Source organism: Sinohyriopsis cumingii, chromosome 15, assembly GCF_028554795.1.
Source record: "Sinohyriopsis cumingii isolate HCF-2022 chromosome 15, ASM2855479v2, whole genome shotgun sequence".
NCBI lineage: Eukaryota > Metazoa > Mollusca > Bivalvia > Unionida > Unionidae > Sinohyriopsis > Sinohyriopsis cumingii.
In genome coordinates this window covers 115,521,770-115,531,125 of record NC_142975.1, presented here as the reverse complement: position 1 = coordinate 115,531,125, position 9,356 = coordinate 115,521,770, and the positions used below count along the sequence as shown (strand labels likewise).

At 36.8% G+C, this 9,356-nt stretch overlaps 1 long non-coding RNA gene across 1 annotated transcript in view; it reads left to right on the top strand.

The window, feature by feature from the left end:
- Positions 1–206: 206 nt before the first annotated feature.
- Positions 207–9,356, top strand: part of LOC149782537 (uncharacterized) — a 60,315-nt gene continuing 51,165 nt past the window's right edge. The window contains exon 1 of the long non-coding RNA XR_016414607.1: positions 207–241. This is a non-coding gene — a long non-coding RNA (uncharacterized LOC149782537). The remainder of the gene's footprint in view (positions 242–9,356) is intronic.

Here is a 9,356-nt window from a genome sequence, read left to right as displayed (position 1 = left end):
TTGTTGCGACATTCATGAGAAATGTGATTACTGGATGCAGAAATTCCCATCTTTACTGCAATATTTGTGACTGGATATTTGTAGTATTTATTTTTGTACAATAGACTGTACAGAATACGTAAACAAATTTCATTAGGAGTAGGATTTGCATCACAAATTTACTGCGTAAATACGCTGTGGTTGGATAAAGTTCTGTCAGTTGGGAAGACCGGTTTATGTCTACATTCGTTTGTGAACAGAGGTGAGTTTATTTACTTCTGTCAGTTAACATTTAAACCACGCTTTTATATAGGATTGATTATATTTCTATGTTACAGATATTCCGCCCTCTCCCGCCACCCCGATATCCGCTATCAAGCGAGGATACCCATAGTTTAACTTCTTGTTGTTCTTGTCTTGGAGATTTGCGCCATTTTTCTTATGACGATATTGTTATACATGACATAACAAACCCCAGTGAGGGTAAATTGACCATATTCAGACGAACGAGATAACTTAAGCTCAGTTTCCTTCCTCGACTCGACTTGAAAAATGGCCGCCAAAATGTTCATTGAAAACAAAACATTCCAGAAGGCGGGGTTAAAAAAAATGTTTGCCCACGATCGCAGTCAATCAGTAAAGAGAATAATGCACAGTAATTTCATGGGCTTATTTGGGCAATCAGAATCACATAGAGTGTTATGTTCACGTGTTATAATATCATAAGTAATGAAACTGCACGCACGATAGGCAAAAGGTACCTAGTATGTGATTAAAAACTGTTATAGCGTGGCAACAATATCTTCTGAACAGTTATTTTTACATACATCGCATAGTTAAAATATACTAAATGCCGCATAAATATATCAAGCAACAGTGATGTTAATATCTAATGCGAATAAAAGGCAGCCAGTTTGTATCATATGCACGTACATGGCAGCCTGTTTTTATCTAACGTGTATACAAGGCAGCCTGTTTGTATGTAATTAGTACCAATTGCCATTACGTAGAAATTACACATACAACGTTTAGGAGCATGAATTATTACATTGCGCATGCATTAGTATGTATTATGAAATGATACTGACATGTGTATATTATTTACAATAAATTCGTTGTGTGTTAAAGGAAGGGTTTAGCGTTACTAATTCAGTTAATGAGTATGACACGATCTTTACAACTAGTGAGTAGTTGGATGTTGTACGAGGTAGATGTCTATAAATGAAAGTAATGTACTGTACGTCAGTACTTAGTACAAAAATAGAGGCACTACGATCTACACCAGGAAAAATGAAAACAAATGATGAAAGTTAATTCAAAATCTAAATCAAACAAGACATTTGTCTCGAAGAATTTATGTACATAATTTGCTATTCTATAGTTACACCTGCCTATAACAAAAACAATTTACATTAAAGTGTGTGTGTGTGTGTGTGTGTGTGTGTTATTTGAATTTTTAACGTAGCTTTAACAATTTTTGAGTCATAACGCTACGATGTCTGGAGTGTGGCAGTTTATAGTGATGTCCAGCACTGGGACATCATGCCGAGGATATGTCCCCCCCCCCCCCCCCCGTCACATTATCCTGACACCAGGCCGACCAGTCCTAACACTAACCTCAATGCTGAGCGCCAAATGAGGCCGCTGTTAGGACCATTTTTGTAAGTCTTTGGTATGACTCGGCCGGGAATCGAACCCACGGCCTCTCGCATCCGAGGACGCTCTAACAACTAGCAAACCGGAGCGGTTTACATTAAAGAACTTGTATGTGTGTATGTATGTATGTATGTATGTATGTATGTATGTATGTATGTATATTTAGAGAGGGGGGAGGGGGTCGCATTCCTAATCTGCGAGATAGGCCCTTAGTATTAAAATTATAAAACTAGATCTAGATCTATCAGCAGTGCAGTCTTTCTTTACTTACAAGTCTAAGGATTTATTAGTGAACATAAAATGAAAACGTTTTCTTTGTTTTGGTGTATTGTTCTGAACTTCGTTTTGTCAAGGGAGACTATTCACAGCAGGGGATACGAGATCTTGCGATTGAAATGGTGTCACACTGAATTTTCTTAGGTTGGATTTACAATTTGTTTTGGCTTAGATTGTACAGTCATGGTACAACTGTGGACGGGTGATTAGCATCTATTTTTTTCTGCAGTTTAGGATTTTGAGATAGCTTATATTGCAGCTCCATCTACCTAAATAATTCGCTGACTACCTGGTCTTATTAGATGAGTTTATAATGGAATTTTTGTTTTCCTTTTTTTAGTGGGCATTTTAAATTTTTTTATTAAAACAACAATAGTTCAAGGGCCTGTGAGAGCATCAACCGACGAGACTGATTAGTCACTGAAATCTTACGTAAACTGGCATCTTATGAACCTTACGCTAAACTGACCCCTGGTCAAATTTTCCGTACAAGTGTTCATTGTCAAATGTATCATTATCTGACTCCTTATACACAAAACTCTTCAACGTGGGTGCCAATTCAAAACGTCTTTGAGACAGTCAGTAGCATCAAACGAAATAAATCTCGGAGTAATGCTGTTAGACTTGAACACGTTTATGTTTTTGCTTCGTGTTACGGTAAAGAAATGAAAGTTATCAATAGTTTACGGCACATTTTGTCAAAATCAGTCCTCGAAATGAATGCTGTTTTTTGTTTATTGCCATAATTATGTGTGTTCAATCCTTATAAAGGTACAATTTTACTAGCTTAATAACACAATATAGACATTAGTAGTTCTTTTCTTAAACAATGTACGATACATTAAGGTACTGATTGCACGCATCTCAACTTCCGGCGAGAGCCCATAATCAATCCAAACTGGAGGCCCACAGGCGACCACAACATTGTCAATTACTGTACCAGACTCACACGATACGATCCCCTAGGAATAATTTTGGGAAAAATAAAATCATTGCCAGTGATGTTAGCAGTCCGTAATGACGACATGTAAGTTTTTATGTACTTGACGTGATGTGATGTGATTTCGATTTTTAGCTTTAACAATTTTCAGTCATATCGCTACAATGTCTACAATGTGGTGGTTTGTAGTGATGTCGAGCACTGGGGCATCATGCCGCGGAACTGTAGTATGATGTCCAACCCAGTCACATTATCCTGATAACAGGCCGACCAGTCCTAATAATAACCTCTTGATTCTGAACGCCAAGCGAGGCAGCTGTTAGTACCATTTTTGTAAGTCTTTGGTATGACCCGGCTGGGGATCGAACCCACGACCTTCCGCATCCAAGGCGGACGCTCTAACCGCTAGGCCATCGGAGCGGTTGTACTTGACACATAGACAAACCAGATTTTGCGTATTATGTACAAATTGAATATTTTGAAATATACTTAGCTAACCTAATAAAACAAATCGTTGTTCATTCCACCCTTGTTTATACTTATAGTCTTGTATATTATTATCATTATTATTATTATTATTATTATTATTATCAGTGGTAATAGTAGTAGTGGCAGTATCTGTACTATCATCATGGACATCACAGATGCTGAGTTCTAATACTAACTAGATTCATTGATTGCTACCAAAATCGGCCTCTATTGAAAAAAAAAAAATTATGTATATATTCATCAATTAAAATGCTTTCTAAATTTAATAGAAAAAAAATATGGTATACATCACTTTGAGATATTGATATTTTTGATTGCAAAACATGATATGAAATACAGTTTGAATCGCATATTACACTTTTTCAATCAGTTTTACTGCCAGTCCTGTTTATTCTATGACTGACGTATATTAAAAATAATCAAAGGTGTACTCACCATTGGTAGATTAAAACACATAGATAGGGTGTATTGACCGTGGTTAGATTAAAATACATAACTGTTTCTCGGTGTGATGGCGCTAGTTTCCCCAGAAACCACAACATTAAATTAATAATGGTTGCTCTTCCGACATACCACAGGACATGATATATATTACGGGAAGGATGCGAATAGGTGTGTTGTGGGAAGAAGACATTGATAGTGCAGTTGAAAATGAACTTGTTACCAAGGAAATGTTTTCACAGAATAAAGATTGTTAAATATCTTTCTATGTGTTTTGTGCATTTTTGGTCAATTGTTGCTGGTAACTTTAATCCAAATGATACATCTTCAAGACCGCCTCGGATGCGTGAGGTCGTGGGTTCGATCCCCGGCCGAGTCATACCAAAGACTTACAAAACTGGTACTAAAGCTGCCTCGCTTGCCGCTCAGCATTAAGAGGTTATGGTCGGCCTGGTGTCAGGATAGTGTGACTGGGTGGGACATCATGCTACATGTCTCCCGAAAGTGACTGGCAAAGGTTAGTTTCATCTGCCTTCATTTCCCAATATTTCGTTGTGGGGAATAAAACTCCCCCATCTACCTCTTTTTATATCTTTTTCTCTCCCTCTCAACCTATGTTGTGGCCTCTCCCACTGTTGAGAGAAGCACAGCTGATTTTGTTTCTATTTTCTCTTTCCGACGACCAGATCCTAGTTATATTCCTCACTTCCTCGTCTATTGCTCCCCTTACACAGATTCTTCTTGTCAAGGCTACCATTTTCCTTTTATAATATTGCTAGGGAAGACTTCTAGTTTTTCCATTAGACGCAGAATGTGCTCCCCTCAACAATGACATGTCTTCACTTAAACTGCCTATTCTTATTGCTCACTCGCTCGTTTACTTAGTGGATGAATCGACGATGAATGGAAAGATTCTGTTTCTGTTTTTGTCTTTGATTAACGTTGCATTTGGCCATTAGCCATTGCGCAACTGTTTTTATGTACGCACGGCTTTATACTTGCTTCCTCGTCGGAGGGTAGTGTTTCAGCGCCGATCGACACTTTCATGTACTGCATATGTCTCTGGAAGAGGCAGGAGAGGAGGTTCGTCACGGGCCGCGGCCTGTCGCCGCATGTTGGTTCCAGTTGATCCAGGGTTCGTTTTTCCTAACGATGTTGTATACACTAGTTTTTGAATATACATGGTCTGTGCTTTTGGTAATTTTGCTAGAATGAGGGAAATATAGATTTGCAATGTAGTATCGTGTAATGGCACTTATATAATTACTATTCGGGGGTCAGATTATTGAAACTTACGGTAATTTCCCTTTTAAATCAGTGTAATATTGCCACCTTTTGCGGCGGGACCTAATGGTCTTAGCTTATGACCACCTTATATCATTAATTTGTGGGGTCAGCTAAGTTTGAATTATTATAATAATCTAATCTTTGCCGCCTTGTGAAGCGGGGTATGATGGTCTGAAATTATGACCACCTTTTATGGTTTAAGTGTTAGTTAAGGTGATGGGTAGTCTATTCTGGCAATTCTTTGATATTACTGTTTTGATAAGAAGAATAAAGAGAAACTTTTTTTCTCTTAAAAATTGAGAGTGGATTTTATAGTGTTTTTATTATATATTAAAACTATTTCGTTAGTGGAGTTTCGATCAGTGATATTTGTTAAATGGTTGATGAATGTATTACTGGGAGGAGGTTTTAGATAGTATTGTATTACTGGGAGGAGGTTTTAGATAGTACTGTATTACTGGGAGGAGGTTTTAGATAGTATTGTATTACTGGGAGGAGACTTTTTAGGTATTATTGTATTACTGGGAGGACACGTTTTAAGTATTATTGTAGTACTGGGAGGAGGCTTTTTATGTATTATTGTATTACTGGGAGGAGGCTTTTTATGTATTTATTATAATATGTAAGTTTCACATTTGGATCTTAATTATGAAACGTGCCCTTGATAGTCCATCTTATAGGGCGTGAGGGTATTTAACTCCAACGAAGGTGGGCATGTACGCCTTATTGACATCTGATGAACCCTAATGGGCCAGCAGCCATCCCGTATTTGGCGGATGAGCTTCCCCTCACCCTGTATAGATCAACTGAATTTGCCTCTTTTAACTAATTTTTGTATGTACATTTTTACATATGGATTTTCTTCTGTTATTCTTCGTTAATTGTACCTGTATGTTGGTTTATAGCATAAGGTTATATTTTTCCTTCTTTTCCCTCTCTCACAAAGGTACATCACGATATTGTTTTCTTGTCATATATATCTTATCGATATTTTAAGTTCTGGTTTTGAAGAAATCTGTATAGGCTATTGGGGCTTTCAGTTATGTTTTTATTCTGGTACATTTTTCTTTTTACTTCGATGATGGAGCATTGGTTAGTAACACGTTGAAGTGTTCAGTAAGATTGCGATACAATACGATACAAATCTTGATTGAAATCGCATTACCCGACTTGGCATGAGGGACAAGTTTATTCCCACAGTGGGAATTTTAATTGTTTGTTTAGAGAGGAATGCTTATTTATGTGCACAGAGCACACTATTTACTTGTTATGTCTGGCCGCGGCAAGCGAGGAGGAGGCCAGAGAGCCGAATTGCGCAACAGCCGAGTTTGCCGTATGTGCAGCTGGGCCCCATGATCCAGGGTTTAAGGTGATCTATAGAATCAAGTTGAGGTCTTATCAAACATGAATCCTTTTTAAGCTTGGATTTATGGATGGCACCTTTTGTGGCGGAGACTAACGATTGGGTTTAAGCCACCTTATATAAACTAATTTGGGGGTAGGTTGTTTTGTTATAAGGAAGACTTTATTGATTGCATAAAGATAAGCTAACCTAAGAGTAATCTAAATATAGTTGTTTAAATAAGTCTAGTGATTGATGCTGATCCTGTCATGGCGACGCGGTTAACCTCTTGCCTATTGCAATTACTACTGGCCACGGGGCCAGTTATGTTTTACACTGGATGCTAACCAAATGGATTGTTCGCGGCATGACATACGTGGGGCGGAGAATGCCTTCACAAATGTAGCAGAATCCACCACGCGTACCGGCGTTGCCATGCCCGAATAACCCAAAGCTCAGCTTTCCTTACATCAGCCATCCCCCGTGCCCGCTCCACTCTCAGGGGCACATAGCCGGTAAATCCATTTTTTTATTATCTTGTGAGTATTGCTGTCTAGAATTTTCATTACTTGCCTTATCCTTCGATAAAATTGTTCATAATGTTGTATGTTTATATCACGTTGCTGTTTTTACTATCGATGAAGGAAATCACAGTATCTGTAATGTGAATCAGTTTTCTGCTGCTTTGTTATGAAGGTGTTTCTTTGGTTTCGGTATCTCAGGTAGTCATTTATTAAAGACCTGATTAAGGGCAGTGGGGGCCCTTTGTTATATCCTTTGATATATGTTTACCAAAGTTACCTGCTAATAATGTTTTCCCTGTCTTGATCCTCTTAGTTCCGTATTGGTGGCAGCAAAGTTTGTAATGTGTACTTTGGTCTTCCTCATGGCTGTCTTTTGCAAAGAAAATAGTTCTCGCATTTTGGTACACTCACCGCATTCAGTTTGTCATTTTATCTCAATTTTATAACTAATTTGACTTTATATTTCCTGGCTATTATAATGCAGTTGAATTGGTTGTGGGTGATTTAATTTTTCCTTGGATTTAAATCATGCTTCTTTCTTTCCTGATAGATGAATGTGTAATGGGACCCAAATACATTGCCCGTTTGGTTGTTGTTCTAAATTGTTTTGATTAAAACTTGTGTGTCTTTCAAAACATTGTCTCTGCTAGTCAGATTGCTTGTTTCAATGGATCTTAGGATACTTAGAAATTTCGTGATTATTATATTCCTTTGCATGTTTTGCGCTTTGATTCAGTTAAGGGCTTCAAGAATGGCCCAAATTCCGCAGTATATATGGAGCAGTGTATTGGTTGTCCAACATTGACTTAATTTTTGTTACTATTTCCACTGATAGTTCAGACTTGGATCCTAGAGGTAATTCATGAAGGTTTATATTGGGGGCTTACAATCGATGATCGATTCCAGCCAGTTTGAAATGGGCGTTCGTGGGGAAGGGGTGCCAAAAAATTTAATACGGCGCAAATTCAAAACGGTTTCGAGCTAAAACACCTCTTCATCCCGAGAAAGAAAACTATTTACATATACAAAACGCTTAATACAAAATCTACGAAAACGTCTGGATTCCTACATGTTAGAATCACTAGGGGCAATTTACAACATGAGATATAACAATACAAAGTTGCTCAATGAGAAGTTTGCTTTTCTATATTTTGAAAACAGTGTGAATTTCGAGAGTAAGACATCTTTTTTTAGCGACATTGAAGTGAATCTACTTCAATACTTCTTTTTTCATACCGGAATTCGTCTCTGCTGATTGCTGGAACGTCTTATCATTACGCCTTTACATATTACTGGACCACCAGAGGTTCATTACAGACTAAATCGTGTTAGTTCTTGTCTGGACTATCTTGCATTTAGTTCATAGAGAATGCCATCTTTATGAGTATACTTGAAGAATAAGAAGACATCGATGGAAAATATGCAGCAATGCCTTTAGAGACGGGTTTCCATGTTATTTTTCATCAGTGAAGAAGTGCTTTTTTCAGATCAGGTTTGGGTGTCAAAAACCAATAACGAAGGAGAAGAAGAGGAGAGTCAAATTGTCACAGTCTGAGGTTTTCTTGAGTACGTATGTGTTTAGTTGCAGTACATATCGTTCTCGAGTGGGTATACATCTTTCGGGTTTTCATCTTAGGGACATTTTGTGATATTACTGCCATACTCTGTTTGTTTTTATTTTTTAGTTTATTGTAGATTTTACATTTGGCAGAAGCGAATGAATATAACAATGAATAATACAAGGAATGATACAATGAATAATACAATAAATAATGCAATGACTACTACAATGAATAATACAAAGAATAAAACAATGAATAATACAAAGAATAATACAATGAATAATATAAGGAATAATACAAAAAATAATACAAAGAATAATACGATGAATAATAATAGGAAAAATACAATGAATAATACAAAGAATAAAACAATGAATAATACAAAGAATAAAACAATGAATAATACAAAGAATAAAACAATGAATAATACAAAGAATAATACAATGAATAATACAAAGGATAATAAATAGAATAATACAATGAATACTACAATGAATAATGCAGTCTACTAGAGATCCACTTTCACTTTTAAGATGATTTGTTCCTGGATTTGACATTCGATTATTGGATCGGCCTGTTATTTCAACGTTACTCTATGTTCTTTAAAACAGAACAAAAAAACGTTGTTATTTATGAGGAATGTGGATAATTCCTTATAGTAATTAACTTTCTATCAAAGTAAACGCTACTTTGAGACTGGCAATGTGAGGCACTTATAAAATAAATTAAAACTGATGGAACACAATTTGGCAAGACTGGATGAAAAAGAAGTCATATTAATTACTGTAGTAGAGGAAAGACGTGTATTTGACTGGACCTATTCTTGGCTCTAATCATGAATTATATCCGTGCGAAGTCTC